The sequence below is a fragment of the Alligator sinensis genome, unplaced genomic scaffold (genome assembly GCF_000455745.1).
Source record: "Alligator sinensis unplaced genomic scaffold, ASM45574v1 scaffold545_1, whole genome shotgun sequence".
Classification (NCBI taxonomy): domain Eukaryota; kingdom Metazoa; phylum Chordata; order Crocodylia; family Alligatoridae; genus Alligator; species Alligator sinensis.
This window is the reverse complement of record NW_005842209.1, coordinates 1,645,332-1,661,776: the sequence shown is the minus strand read 5'-3', so window position 1 is coordinate 1,661,776 and position 16,445 is coordinate 1,645,332. Positions and strand designations below refer to the sequence as shown.

General features: G+C 38.8%; 1 long non-coding RNA gene across 5 annotated transcripts in view; it reads left to right on the top strand.

The window, feature by feature from the left end:
- The window catches only part of LOC112550799, a 28,259-nt gene extending 12,338 nt beyond the window's left edge, over positions 1 to 15,921 (top strand). For 2 of the 5 annotated variants that reach the window (XR_003094807.1, XR_003094806.1), the window contains 2 exons: positions 15,245 to 15,350; positions 15,759 to 15,921. This is a non-coding gene — a long non-coding RNA (uncharacterized LOC112550799). Of the gene's footprint in view, positions 1 to 15,244 lie in introns of all 5 variants that reach the window. The other 3 variants (XR_003094803.1, XR_003094804.1, XR_003094805.1) reach the window with 2 other exon arrangements.
- Positions 15,922 to 16,445: the final 524 nt, after the last annotated feature.

The window sequence follows — 16,445 nt, the reverse complement described above, 5'->3', positions numbered from 1 at the left end:
CCTCAGGGGGCTGGTGGGGGGAAGGGGGACTGGGGGAGTGGATGAGGCCATTGGGGGTCCCCCCCATGGTTCCCCCCACTCCTCCAACCCCTCGACCCCTTACTCACTGGCACCAGAGCCCTGGTGCTGAAAAATGTGGCCTGGCCGGCTGCGTGTTTCAGTACCAGGGCAAGGGCCAACCATAGAGACACTCTGGCAGTGCGGAGAACATTTTTATTGTTCCTGCACGTGCCTGTTGTCCCACCTCAAAGGGGTTTGAGGCGGGGCAAGAGGTATGTGCATGCTCATGTGGACGTGCCCCAGGAGTGCATATGTTGGGACTCTATGGTTAGCACTGATGGTTCATTTAGTTGCAGAGCCAGCCTGTACTGACTGTCCCTAAAGCTTTTTTTTTAATCAATGTTTACTGCATAGGAAATACATAAAGTAATAAAAGTAATATAGAGTGGAGAGCACTCGTGTCTCTTTTCTTGCCAATTAAGTATTCTTTCTTATTGTACATTAACTGGAGCTCAGTCCAGACAAATTTAAACATCCCAAACTAATAAACTAGGGAGGTATTTCATAGTTTAATGGATTTCACTGCCAGGAAATATTTCTAGGCATTCAGCCTCTATTCTCTTCTTTTTATTTTCATCCCATTGCCATTTTTTGACTGTCTTACAACAGTTGTCTTTAAAAGTCAGCATTCACCAGCAGTTACCATCTGAAATACTGCGCTGGTAAGGATAGCTATCTAAGGTGATATTATAATGGCAACCACTTTAATGTACTTCCTTTCTTACTATTTAAACCTTTCAAATTTTTGCAGACTTTTATCACGTTTCCTCCTACTCATCACTCAGCATTATAAATACTTACAACTTAATCTTTTCAAGGGAGTCAGTTGCTCTAGCTCCTTAATGAATTATTGTACTTTTCTGAACTTCCTCTAAATTCCACTCCAAGGTAACTTTTCACAGGAAATAAGAGCATGCCCTTAACAAACTTAAGTATGTCAGGAGAAAACTAAGAGCAATTTCAGAAACTTGGTTGTAGTAAATTACCAGGAGTGGATGACATTTCTCTAAGAGTTCTGAAGGTAGTAGAGTATGACATGGTAGAATTGTTGCTGAGAATATGCAGTGTACTCAGAAAAGGAAAAGAGAAGCTCAGAAACTTCTTCCTTATTGCTGAAAAGTCATTAAGCTGGTAGCTATTTTTTAAGACCTCAGTGAGATTCCAGCTTCACCATGATTCTGGACTACCTAATGAGAGTCTAATTAAGTACAGTATTTGAAAACTTATAATCTGATAGGGTCAAGGATGCACAGTTTTTGCAAGGAAATGCTGCACTTTTCTTTCACTGAAAGTCTCTGAAATAGATCACTGTATTTACTCAAGTAGAAGATAACCCTGAATATAAGACAACCTTCCAATAATTAGATTCTATTTATGGAAAATTTATAAATTTGTTATAATTTTCCAGCTATAGAATCTAATTATTAGAGGTTTGCCTTGAATTTGTCCCCTTCCCACTGCTACAGCTGGAAACTAAATATGGGGGTAAAGTAGTCCCTTTGCTCTCTGCTTCCTCCCAGTTTTTTCCCCTGGTAGCCTCTTCCCCTTCTTACTGTCAAACCCTGCTCTTCCCAAACGTACAGAAGGGAGAAACAAATTTTAAAACCAGACTCTTGAAATTAAACATGGCTGTAGTAATTTGTGTATAGTACCTATGTACTTAATTTATCCAGAATTGATGCATTTCCCTTTTTCTGAAATTGCTGCAAGTTTTAGCACAGGTACCCCATAAACATGCTTTTGAGCAGCACTTTGGCACCTATTTATATGTAGTATAAATTATGAATGATATTAGTCCAAAGCCAAAGGCTCACAATTTACCACTAGTTCATTGGGAAGGGCTCCACCAGTCAACAGTGTTTCAGGCCATGGTGACCCCCCAGAGCTCAGCATATGCGTGTACTCCAGATACGCCCAACAAAGGATCCAGTTGTTAATTAGCCCACTCATGACTGAAACTGGGTGTTCTTGTCATGAGTCCTAGGATGCGCCAAAAAATTATATGAAGACAAGGCACAGGGCAACCTGATTTGGCTTCACCTCAAGGAGGGCAGGGTAACACTAATCGTATGCACCAGGCTGAGAGATGGGGCAATAAAAGGATTATGGGGAAGGTGTTTGGGGCCTTGTTTCATGATATTTGCCAGGCATTTAATGCTGGTGAAGAAACAGGAATAATTGGTAATGGGAAAGAAAGGGACAGCTCAGCTGTGGGAGTGGAGAGGAAGTCAAAATGTATTCAATGTGGTGGCTCATGACCTGAAAATGAGCTGACAGTGAAGGGGGCTGTGCTTAATGGGCATTACCATACATCTTATTTAGATAGGTTGCACTAACCTATTCTTGTGATAGGTTCCCATCAGCAATTTTGGGACCAGAGAAGGGTGTTGGAGCTTGCTTTGGTCTCTCCAAGTGCTAGCCTGGTATTGCAGTACTTCCAGACCCAATGCTAATTCCCTCCTGGAGGAACAATTGCCTGTTTTTTTAAGGGCCACACACACACACACACACACACACACACACACACACGGTTCCCATCAGCATCATGGTCTTTTGACCAAGATCAAGCATTTTTTGCACCAAGCGGAGGGTGTCAGAGCTGGCTCTGGTTCTCCTGATGCCAGCCTAGTATTGCAGAACTTCCAGGCCCCATGCCAGTTCCCTATGGAGCGAACACCCACCGATTTTTATTTTTTATTTAAAGGGCAAAAAAAAAAAAAGTTCCCATCAGCATGTTTGCCTAATGTGGGCCATGTGTTTTATAGTCATGCTCAGGGTTTGCTGCATGTAATCAGCTTAATAGTTGGTTTTCATTGCTGAGCACATGCTGCTTTTGGCAGTTTAATAGCAGACATCATATTGAGTGAGATTTCCTTGTATGCGATTGTAAGACGAGAAGCTTTTTCCCCCATGCCAACTGGGGGAAAAAACTTCATCTTGTATTCAAATAAATATGGTAGATAACAACCTGATTGACATAAATTACTTGGATTTTTAGATATCTTTTGATCAAGAACTGTGAAAAAGAGAGCATCCAGGAAAATAAATATCTGTGGAAGGATGCACAAAATCTTATTTTGGCTTTAAATTGGTTAAGAAACAAAGTTTTATAGTGAACGGATCCTGCTCAAAGTGATGGGAAGTTTTTGTAATTGAGTGGTAGTTTGCATGTTGATACTGGGGCCAACTATTGTTATTGTTATGAATGACTGGAAGGAAGAAGCTGGTAGTGAGTTGGCCAATCATACTACATTGGTTTGGGTAATTGCAGTATGTAGTCTCTAATCTTGCAATCTGTTGTGCATGGATAGATTTCTATGCCTGTGTGGAACCCAGTGAAATCAAGGGGACTACACCTTGTTTAGTAGTACCTTGAAAGTACTACCTGAGCAGAACAATTTACAGATCTATGGTCACATATGATAGGAAATGCCAGATGGATTTAAACAAGCTGGAGGAGTTTGAAAGCATCCTGGCAAGTTGGAAAAATGTAAGGAACAATAGCCAGAATTTCTAATAAGTACTAATACTCTTCACTTCCACTGAAGGGTCAGTTAGCTCTCATGTAGTGTAGGATAAAACTGGGTATGCAGGCAATTACTGTGAAGAGCTGATGCAATATATATTCAGCATGGGTATGTGAAAACATAAAGGCTATAGGTATGCTTGACTACTTCCTCTATTTTGTTCAGTTACACAACATGGGAAGTTTAAGAAGGGAAGTATTGGTAGAAAAAAATGTAAAAATAAATTATCTTGTAGTTTGTAGTCAAACTGAAACATACTGTCACATGTGGTCATTGAGACAAGTACTCTGTTAGGTTTTAAGACAAGGTTGGACTATTTTCTTACCACTAATAGCTGTTGATGAGCAATTTTTAATTGTAATTATTTTCTCATATACAGATAAGAATGGAATTGTTAAAATATTATTCTACTTTTATATATATTTAACTAATAATAGAGTTTGTCCCACTATAAGTAATTGGGGTGTTCCTTATTCTGTTCCCTAAGAGGTCAGGAAGGAAATATTTCTCTACACCAGCATATAATTACAATTGCATTATAGGGATTGCCATCTTCATGAGGTACTTGATGACTAGCTTTTGGGAAAGAATGTCCAAACATTTAATAGATGATTCCTCATGTTTCACATGATTGAACTTTACCATCCAATTTTTGTTTCCCCTTCATTTTCCAGCTTGTTCGGTTAGAGATTTCAGTAATCAAAAACATCATTACTGCATTCTAACAACATTTCTCAGTACGTGGATTTAATTAAAAAAAACTAATGTGGCATCCAGTATTTGTGATTCTTCTATCTAGGTACAAAGATCTATGAATACACCTCTGCCTAATGAAAAACACAGGTGTTCTGCCAAGCAAGAGCAATAAATAAAAAAAAAGTTGCTATTCTGTCACATACTGTGTATATATCAAGGATCCAGAATACAAAGCAGATTTAACAGCAATCACATTTTGAGTGGAATTCACATGAATGTAACACCTTCTCCCTCTCAGGTTTTGAATGTGGTATCTTAAAGAAGATCACACAAATTACTCATTCTAGGAACAAAGGCTCTTTTTGAGAGCTGTCAGGTTGCTGACAGTTATGATGAGCATTTACTTCAGGCTTGTAAAACATATTAATCAAACTTGTTCTTATTGCTGCAGTCCAAAGTGGGTTACTGTTTCTTTTAGAAAAATGTTTTGCATAAGTGAAGAGCTCTGACTACATATACACCTTGAATGCAAGCTGCTATATATCCCATTCATTTATTCATAATGAATAAATACTATTCTACCCAGGCTTAAGAAAGATTGAAGCCATGTACAGAAATCTGTTTATTACAAGACTATTTGCAAAAGACCTATGCACCATTCATTGAACCTTGAAAAACATTTGAAAATATGGGTTGCATTTGCAAACTTCAATGTATGACATGGGGAGCTGGCAGGCTGCCTGGTTTCTACTTAAAGGATTGTCATTCTGGGAAAAATAAATTTCTCTAACTAGACAAAAGTCAATGTTTTTATGTTTTACTGCAATCAAACTGATATGGCTGACAATTTAATGTCTTAACACTTAAAATATCTGTGGATAATCAGTTACCTCAATCAATCATAACTACAAGATTCCTCTATTTTCAAAACCTGTATACATATGACGGAGATATTTAACAATTTAGTGAGAAAGCTCCCCACCACTAATATTTCATGATTCATCTTGAGCCGCAACGATATTTTATGCGAGCGTGTGCATTTGAAAATTGCTTAAAAATCCCACCCTTGCATGTAATCAGATTTTGAAACCTTTGTTTTAATGTCCTGTTTTATTTAATTTTATGTATATTTTATAGTCTGCTTGCCTGTCAAAAAGATGTGGAAATGTGCTGGCATTCCAGCTGAAGACATCATTACGAGTGAGAAAATGCTCAAGGCTTTTTCAAAGTGGGTGCTGAAACATACGGTTCCCTTCTTTGACTCCAGGGGATGCTAATAGCTGCCCCAGCAGACAGGTATTATGAGGTCAAAGGCTAGGAGTGCTGTGCACCCTCAGGATTTAACTGGGAGCACAGGAGATAGGGAGTTTCGCAAAACTAATAATAAAAATAGTAATAATGATGAGAAGAAGCAGAAACTGACAACAAAATGAAAAGAAACCTGCAAGAAGTGAATTCTGGGTAGCACAACACTTGGCAGAACTGATTTTAATATCTGACAGGTTGAGTTCACTAATCTTTGCTATTCATATTGACGTGAAACTTCATACAGTTTTAGAGATTTGTATCTATTAAGACATGCAGCAGTGTTTCTACAACATGGGAACAAGTTTGCTAGAGCCTACTATTCTTCTTCCTCCGTGATAAAAATTGATATGAACTGGTTTAAACTCCTAACAGATAATTACTCTGAACACTCAATAAGGAAAGCTATATCTTTGGAGCATTCCTTTATCTTAAAACCCCCCCACACACTTTTTTTTTCTCTTTTGTTTCTTTGATTACTTGGAGCCTTGTAATCAAACTAAGCTTAGTTTCAGGACCCTTGGGGCAGTATCTCTTAGTTCCCTGTCAAGCTGCGTTGCAAAACAATCAATCTTGCTCTTGCACTCACTTGGCGGAAGTGCCACGACACGAAGAGTGCAATGCTTTGCTCTTGCCGTGAAGCCTCGGTGACAAAAGTTTTTATAAGAAGCCGACTGTATTTAGGGTTATGAATATGCAATGACTCTCATTAGTATTGAAGCACAGGAGCAGGGGCTGACATCCCCCGCCACTTTGAGCTGCTGCAGCATCGTCTAATGAATTGTCTTGCTCTTTCACTCACACAGTCTTTTCTGTTGTGGCTCCCAGTTCCAAGGGGAGTTGCCCAGTTTGAGAATACTATTGACTGCAGAAATTAATTGCCAAGAACTGCTCTTGATTTTGTTAAACAATGTTGAGACAGTGTTTAAATTGTCAAAACAGAAAACCATTAAACTCTACATGAGATAAAATCATCATGAATCAGAAAACCTGTGTGTCTGGATAACATACATGCACATAGGTATACATGGACCACTGTAATTTGTACATGTGTGTATAGCAATATATAAAAGATTCATTGGATGAAATCAAGTCATAGAAATCTGACATTCTACTGGTTTGTCTATTATTCTTCTGAATAGAACAAACAGGGATGACAGAAAGTTTCCAAAATGAATAGGGCTCCAACACAAAGCTACTTGATCAACCCTTTAATACTCTTTCTTTCTTTCTTTCTTTTTCTTTTTCTTTTTTTCCTTTGGGCCTCTGCCAAACATTTTGCAGCTCACACATATACATCTTTCCTGAATACGTTACTGATAAGGATGTTTCCTGCAAATGATTAAGATATCTGGCCTAATTTGTAGTGTATGAGAAGATGTGAAAGTGTTCAGAAACAAGTCAGAATGACCCTTTTTTCCCAACAGGTTAAATTAAATATGTTTTTCCTTCACCAGAAATTTCTTTTGACATAAAGGGAGTTTTTGTGGCTCTCTGCAGATTGTGAAGGATGGAGTGAATTGAAATGGATAATATATTCTAAGAGGCACAAGTAGCATTCTGAAAGGTATGCACATACAGCAAAGAATAAAGAATAGACGGTCCTCTCAGAAAGATGATGGCCCTGCACACTTCTTAATCCATTTAATCTATAATGGAAATAGTCTTGCTGCAAGAAGGAGGATCTGTTTAATTTTTACTGCATTTTTGGCAACATTACTATAATGTGAGCTTGGCTTACCTCCTGACCCTTCCCCCGAGAACGCCTATTCCCATCATCTGGAAAAAAAATAAACATAAAGAACATATACATGTTAGGAGTATCAAATACGAGTGCAGTTTAAAATAAATACAGCTCTGACAAAAGTGGCTCAAGTATCATACATCAAACACTTGTTACCTCTCTTGGCCTTAGTGATTGCACATGACTAAGAACAAGTCAGTGATAAAATCAGAAGAAAGATGAAACCAATCTGGGCCTTTTTAAAGACCATCAATCATTCTGCGAAGCCATGATATTATTAGTTCAAGTAAGCCTTGTTCTCCCATTTTATGGACATCATAACCCCCACCCCTAGACCAATGCTACCATGGGAAATCATTTTTATGGGCAACATCTTAGTAGGGACCAATCAGATATAATCACATAACAAGCTACTGAATTATTCAACGTTCTCCCTAAATTTGCATTCATGCTGTCAGTGCATGGCTCTAAATGTGTGTGTTTTCTTACAATATATATAAAGAGGATAACCCCACACAAGAATGTGATTTTCTTCCTGTCTTTCAATCATTATTTGTTCCTTTTGGCTTGTTACAGTCTATGAATTAGCACAGACGTATATTCATTAAAAAATCATAGCACTAAACTCTAAACTCTTTCAGGCTTTAAAAATATCAAACGTAAGAACAGCAAAAGTGAAACAATTGTGTTCAAACATAAAATATTCAAATTTACTGAGCAAATACGAACCAGCGTCTCATGGCTGTTGCTATGAATACAGGAATCACATTGTATATGAAAATATTTCAGTTTTAATTGCAAATCTGCGTGGAGATGATTTGGGGTCTGTAATTAGCACATAAATTCCAGACTTTGTGACTGCTGTGAAAACACACATTATTTATGGAACGATTATCTAAATATAATTCAGTGCTTCTTGCTTTCAACAAATACTGTAAAAGTCTGATTTAATAAAATGAAAAAATTGCCCTTCTCATATAGTTCTATTTACATTCCCTACATTCATTCCAGTGCACTCCCATTCCCCTTTCCACCTGCAGCAGATACTTCACAGCATCACTTTCTACTTGATTTACCTTTGGGAGGTTTCTTCATAACCATAAAGGCTAGACACTTAATTTGTTTAAAATGAAAGCTCAGATTATGCAAATGGTGATGAACTGTGTGTTCGTGTAACCCCGTGCTCCTCCCCCCACCATACCTCTCTCATTTGACACTGCTTTACATCTAAGCCACATAGACTAGGTACAGACATTCAAAAAGCCTGAGGCAGAATTGATGTAGGTTATACAGCACGAATGCCGGGTACCCCCAGAGGCTGGGGGGAGCATGGTGAGCTCCCACAGGCAGTGGTGGCGCTGTTGGCAGTGGGGCATGGTGGCAGCAAGGGGGGAGCTCCTGCAGGCAACTGCAGCGCTGTTGCCAGTGGGAATTTGGGGGGAGGGTGGCAAGTGCTGACCGGTGGTTGGCGGCTACCCACAGATGCTACCGGCAGCCTTGACAGTGGCCAGCGGCAATCACGGACCACTCACAGATGCCACTGGCAGTGTTGGTGGCGAGTGGCGTCTGCCTGCAGGCACCACCGGCAGTGTCGGGAGCGCGTTTTTGCAGGGGGTGCACCACCATGCTCAGAGGTTGCATGTGCACTCCCTACACATTGCCAATGTTATGCAGTTTTCTTTAAGTGGCATAATTTAGATCGGTAGTGAACCAATTTCCCTTGCCCTTGGTGGGTGGTGGTGGGGCAAATCCTAGACCAGGTTACGCCATTTTTAAACCAGTCTGTGTGTCCTGAACTTCTGTTCTGTTATGGATGTAAACTGCTTTTGTATGCTGAACTTATGTTCTGTTACAAGTATAGACTGGTTTCCAATCACTTATAACGACCAGTAAAAGTGTAATATGTATATCTGGACAGTGGGGACAGATGGGAATCTGCCTCAGCTGGTTTTAAGCTACTGAATGTAGCTTTTTAGTTATCTGATCAGGATTATTGTCATGACCCTGTGGTCTCTTGGTCCCACCTATCCGCTATTTAGTGTAAACTGCAGGGACAGACTCTTCTAGCCCCCCTTCATCATTGCAGATTCTGTGACTGGCAGAAAACATGCCAGGTGCAAGGGTAATTCTCATTTCCCTCTATTTAGGGACTGGGGTTGCCTCCTAAAGGCCCCCCCAATATATATATATTTCTAAAATGCTTAGCTTTAGTATTGTGCATAGGAACATCCTATTTAGAATAGTAAACCTTGAGCATATTCCCATTGTAGAGTATGAGATTACCAGAAACTCAAATGCATATATGGTTATGGGGAAGAGGCTGGAACAAAAGTGGGAAGTCTTCAGGCCAAGGCAGAGGAATAGTGCTATGTTTTGCTATAGCCACTAGGTTAAGATCTGAGGCTTCTATTAATGGAAATAAAGACTGCAGTAGAACTACTCACATATGCAGAGTTAAGCATGGGTGGAGAATGTATGATATATGTCTATATTTTAAAAATAGCAGGTAAATGACAATGGAATGGAAATATATTAAAACAACAACAGGAAAAATTGTAGATTAACATGATAACAATTTCTAATGGCAGGTGACATGCTTAAAACTTCCTCCCTTCTTTCCCTTCATTATCCACAGAGTTCTACACTGCTCTCTTCTGGGACCTGTTAGTAATTAATATACTTGAATCCCATCTGAGCTGATGGGAAGGAGGCAGGTGAGCTAGATGCTAAATCTAACAGGCAAAATGTACAGGCCATTCTTACTTTTTCACATGAGACTAGAAGGGTTTGTCTGCCTGAGTTCAAATCTTCAGCAAATGGCTGGCTATAGCTTTAGGAATGATACTCTTCTTTTTGTTCTTCTGATCTTCTGTGACTGAGCAAGGCAGAATTCCGGCAAGTAGATACCTCACAGCCCTGCAGTCAGTTTGGGATGTAGATTTGAGTTGTGATATCCATGTCATAGTGCACATGCTTTGAGAAAGTAGTTAGGAAGAATAATTTAGAGATTCAGTGTGAAGCCACTGAAAGCTGTAATTTAAAGTTTCAGAAGCCTCAGCACTAGTATTACCATTAAAATTTAAAGTGACAGAAGCCCAATTATGTATGGTTATTTTCTTAAATAAAATCATATTTCTCTCCTATCTGAAAGATTCATTTCTGCCTACCAATCACTGTCAGAAGAACCTATCTTTGTAGCTTCTAGTGTCAGAAGAGATGGTTAGCCTTATCCCTGTGACAAAGAAAGAATCAATGGGAAAGCAAAGCTGGGAGCCTCTTTGGAGACAGCAGAGGAGAACGATTTGCATGATAATCAGCAATGGATTCTCTCCTGTGCCAGCCTCCACATTAAAAAAGTGAAGTACAACTTTAATAGTAGCTAAGCAGAGACCAAACAGGAGCTTCAATCCTACTTCCAGGGAACTGGTGAATTGATACCCAGTGCTGTGGCTAAATTAAACAACCTATTAAAAAAGACAAAGCAGAATGAATGAGCTTGGAGGGTTTTCTGGCAAGCGGTTGTTTAGGAACCTTGAAAAGAGTTCCTGATGCTTTTGCATAGTTATTTTTTTAAAATTTTAAGATAGAACATTTGGTTATTACTCCAACTTCCCCCTATACGAGTACCCCCTTCTCTTTCTTTTTCCTATTACAAAAGACTCTTCTAAGTTGTTTAGGTGATGCTAAGTCCAGTGAGCTGCCGGTAAGAAGTTCCTAACATTTAGATAAACAGTTAATAAGACTGATTTTAAAATAACAGTGTGATGGGCAGTCTGGGGAACTCCTATTAGTTTAATAGATTGCTACCACTGGTCACAATTTTGTTGGGAGTCTCGATTTTTGGTGTTTTTCTTAAAGCCTGGAAGGATGCGATACTGTGAGAATCTGAACTTTCATGGAAATGGGAAGTTTATAGATTTCATTGTTGCAAAAAAAAAAAAAAAAAAGCTTGAAGAATGTGAACACTAAGGCTAGGTACAGCTGTTCAAAAGGCCTGAGGCGGAATCAGTCCAAGTCATGCGATTTTCTGTAAGTGGCGTAATTTAGATCAGTAGCGAACAGAACTCACAGTCACATTTTGGAGGGGGTGGAGGTGGAGGGCAAATCTTAGACTGGGTTCTGTCATTTTTAAATCAGTCGGTGTGTGCCAAAGTTCTGTTTTCTTACAAGTATAGACCAGTTTCTGATCACTTATACCAGTAAAAGTGTAACATCTGTACCTGGCATAAAGGTTCAAAAAACCAGAAGGCAAAACTCATTTTTGGAAGGGGGGTGGGGGTGGGAAGGGGAAGGGAGTGGGCATGACTTTAAGCCATTTTCATGATTTTAAATTTCTTACTCTTGCATATTGAATATTTGTATGGTTATGGTTGGTATTAACCATTCTATGGATAGTCTGTTATAAAGGGACAAAGTCTTTTTCATTAGTGTAAATCCAAAGCAACTCCTTTAATTTTGAACTACTTGGGATTAATATAGTAAATAGAATTTGGATCATTGGCTCTATAAATACAGTCTACACATTCACTGAACTGGAACTGCTATGGAAATTTAGATAGACATAGTCACAGAAACTACGAAAATAGTTTTTCACTTTATTACCAATATACATGAATCTTTGATATTTTCTGATGAGATTACTGACATAGAAATGACTTGGACAGTCATATGTCCAGGTGGGAAGGATGATGGAGTGATTTCTAAAAACTCGATAGAATTAACTCCTCTTCATTACAAGTGATATCAATAGATTACATTGTTTTCCTATTGAGCTGCCAAACAGCTGTATACAAGATCATTACATAGTTAAGGGATATTATTAAATAAGAAATTATGAAAATCTTTCAACGCTTTTGGTCACATTCAGCTAAAACAGTTGGCATTTATAAACCCCTGTGTAACAAACTGGAAATGATCAGAAGAAAAAACAGAGACATCCCTGGTACTAAACTAGAGAGAGTTCATTGGGACTGGTTAAATATGAAAGAGGTAGAAGGATGTTCACTTTGAAGGCACCTCCCGGGAAGCAGAAAAAGATGGTAAAAGTGGAGCATAGAAATACATTCACTAAGAGTAATAGAATAAACTCTCTAATAGCGAGGAATCTCTATATTACAAAAGAAAACTGCAGAACAGGCTATGGAGATAATGCTGTGATGCACTGGATCATTTCACTGTCTACCACTGAGATCAGAAAAAGAGAACATCAGTGAAGTGGGCTTTTAATTATGAACTGCAGACTTGGCAGCAATAGATTTCTGGAATACTGGCAACTGGCTAGAATTACACTGTACAGTGTATAGATCCACATGCATTCAGTTATATAAATATGCAGTATTTGGAGTTATTTTTAAATGTATTTATTGTTTGCATAAAGATACCACTCAGGAGATCCAGTCATTTGTTTGGAACCCGTTGTGCATGGTGTTGTGCCAACACAGGACATGAAGACAGTTCCTACTCCAAAGACTTTTCAAGTTAATCTGTGCACAGTGGAAGTGTTACAGTGCTACCGAGACTAACATTGCATCTGGACTGGATGGGCAAAATTCACCCCACTGGGTTTTTCCATTGACTTCTGGGTGGTTGTACAAGGGTGAATTTGATTCTGTGGACCTAACTGACACCTGTGGCAGCTAAATGTATGGGAGGTGCTGGAGAGGCAGGTTTCTCTAGCAGAGTTTCCTGATAAGCATCTCCTCAAAAAAAGACGTGTTTGCAGACATGAGGCCTCCCCACCCTGAAGATCTTGGCCATATTAGGAAAAGATGTACATGCATTTCCCCTGCCTGGACCTTCCTCTTCTTTGTGGACTGGAACTCTGTTCTCATAGATTAGGTCCCTCTTCTCAGTAATGTGGGGAAGGCCCTTAGTGACTTCAGGTAGCTCCATATTGCATTGGTTCCTGGCTGGATTGACACATGCCTTATGGATCGCAGTATCAAGGAACATTGCCAGTTCCTTTTCCTCAGCCTTTCCTCAGTTCCTTTCCATTCCTCAGCCTTGACCCTAGGAAGAGCATGGATGCATGACCCCAGGGGAGTATGTTGGAGCACTGATTTAGGAAAACCCATGTAAGGGCAAGGACACCAAAAAAAGAGCATACTTATGTTCTACATAAAGGGACAAAGCAATGATCCACTGTCAGATTAAAGGCCAATCCAATTTTAAGGTTATGTACTCGATACAGTTCTTACCTGCTTTAATTTTTAATATCAATGTTCCTTTTAAAGTACCAGGAGCAATATGAGTTTAATGTGAACTCAGAGGGCCATGCGATGCAAGCATAATTGACTCACCACCATCACCAGCTATATTTTTTCCTTTCACTTTCCTTAAGTCTGCTAGAGTTTTAATGGAAACCAAGCATGTTATAATGTATGCATTTGATACAGAGCTTACAACCTAATAGTCAATATTGAAATTGGATTTGAATTACTAGGTAAGTAATTGCCAATAAGGAAACTGGAGTAAAAAGCCTGTGGAAAGATAGAAAGTGTCTGCAGGTCACAAATGAAAGAAGCCAGAAGTAAAATTATTTATGGAGGTCAAAGGCCTCACTTTTAACTATTATGGTATCAAGGGACTGAAACCACATTTTTTGTGTGGCTTTCTTACGTAAAATTGGTGTTTTTCTCTTATATGGGAGTCTTGTATCTTTCTAATAATCAGTGTCACAAGTAAAAGCCAAGGAGAACTTGTAAATGAATAATATTTACATTGAACCTTTGAACTAGTGGGCAGATACTATCACTCTTTTTCAGCACAGAGTGCCTAATTCAGTGTTTAACTAACCTTACTTTTATCTTTGCTATTTCCTCTTGAGCTACATTATCCTCTGTGCAGTAAACAATGAAGAGTACTGTTATGTCCTGAGCAGTGACTATAACCTGTCCTCCCCTTAATGACAGGTTTATGTAGTTTGTCAAAACCCATCATCTGAACAGATCAGATTGAATTACTTCAACAACTGGTGAATTGGAGGTACTCATGTGGTGAAATAAAGGCAGAGAGGTGTCTGTGCTTATTAGATGCTTTCCAATAAGAAAAATCAGAGTCTCACTGAAAGCTGTCATCTAAGTTGTTTTCCAGAAGCAGAAACAACTTCAGAAAGTGAGAAAAGGAATATTTGTTACACTCAAATGTATTTACCCCCAGGAAGGAATCATAATCATTAATGCTATCATTCTGTTTCTAAAGGATGCTAAACCACTCTAGACTGTATTAAGAATAGCCAGAAACAGATTCGCAGAAGAAAAGCAGACACACCCATTCAAGAGCTTACCACACTTGATATTTCTGCTAAAAAGATCAGTATTGATCGTTTTAATGGAGATAATATTTCAATTATCAGAATTAGGTTCCAGAGTAAACAAAGCACTGAGATGAATAGGCATCTGTTCTCTCTGAACTGCTGCTTCTGTCTCCATAGATTCTGTAAATCAGCTTTGCATACGTTTCTGCTTGGAAAGTTGACTTGGTAACTCTTGCCCTCATATTGCAAACACTAAGGCAATATGAGCAACTCTGTATTAATATAACTTCAGAGACTTCACTGGAGTTACTGGATTTATACTAGGGGAAAACAAATGGAGAATCAGGTTATGTAAAGGAAGTAACCTGGGTTTGTAGTACTCTTTCCAGCTCTGCAGATGACTATCTCTGTGGTCCTGATTAACTCTCTCCCTCTCAGTGTATCCATTTGAAAGATAAATATAATAATCTGTTCCCACCTCATAATGGCATTAGGAGGCTTTCAAATAGTCCTCAAATAAAAGGGGTGGGGGATAGAAATGTACAATTTAATTATTGATAGAGAACAGCTGGCAAGTAAGACACATTATCTTACAACATCTTTTTAGCCATTAACAGACCTTAACTGAAGTCTTATGAAAATGTTATTTGTACCTAGATAGAGATGGATGAGGCCCTCAGAACTGTAGCTGAGACAAAGGAAAATGCTGTATAGCTGAGACAGCTCATTAGCAGTCCAAGCTCTGATGGAATCAGCACTTGGGGTAACTCCAAAACCACCTACCTACTCAACTGGCTGGGAAGACAGTTAGAAGGCAGATTCTAATGGCAGGATTAATATTTCCCATAGCTTGGCTCCTATGATTTATGTTCCTGGCTATTAAAAGTAGAAGAAAGGAGGGTTTCAGAGCTGTGTTTGTATTCCCCAACAGAGATGTTTGTAATTTCTATTTTGCTTGGGATTTTTTTCATCTTAATCCATTATCAGACAGACAAAAACAAAGACTTAGCGATTCCTATCTTGACCAGTGGCATAAATATTAGACATGCACACGTTTTTGAAAATGCACTCTAAGTATTTGGCTTCATTGCAATTTTAGCACTGTGTTTTATTTTTTCTAAGACTGGAAAAGGTGCATCACTGATTCCACTATTCATAATCTTTTCAACAGGAAAACTGGAGAGTTGAGAAGCAAATAACTGCTTATCTGCCTCGCACTGTCTCCTCAGGACCCATCCACAGATAAATGAAGATAAGCTGTGTGAATGCACCTTTCTTCAGCAATAAATTGCACTCATACATTAAATGAATAAGTGGATCCTTCTTTGCTATCATTCCACACAAATTTTCTTTCAAGCTTCCTTTTTTCCCCCATTTTCCTCCCCCAGTGCTTTGTTGTGTACAAGTATAAAACACATGAGTAGGGCTGGCTGGAAGCAGAAACATAGAAAAATATATAAGATTTGAAAGAAAATGAATCCACCATTCACATACCCTTCACTTCTTTAGTTTACCATAGGAGTATTTTTTTTTACTCTGTCCCATAAAAGGCAACACTGTCGCTAGCAAAAAGACCTTGCAAGCAATCGTCTTCATTTTGGCCCTAATTCTGGAGAGCACTTAAACATATATTTAAGACCTTTCTTATTTAAGAGAGTGCATATTTAAATCCATTTGAAATCAATGGGACCTAATCATAGATGCTCATGTACTTTCTTGAAATGGGGATTTTTTCTTTTATAATCTAAAGGTGAAAAGGTTTAAACCACCAAGAAAATGGGGCACAGGCAAAAACTACATATAGGCTAGGGGCAGAAATTACATATAAACTGGTATTAGTGATCGGAAGCTGGTTAAA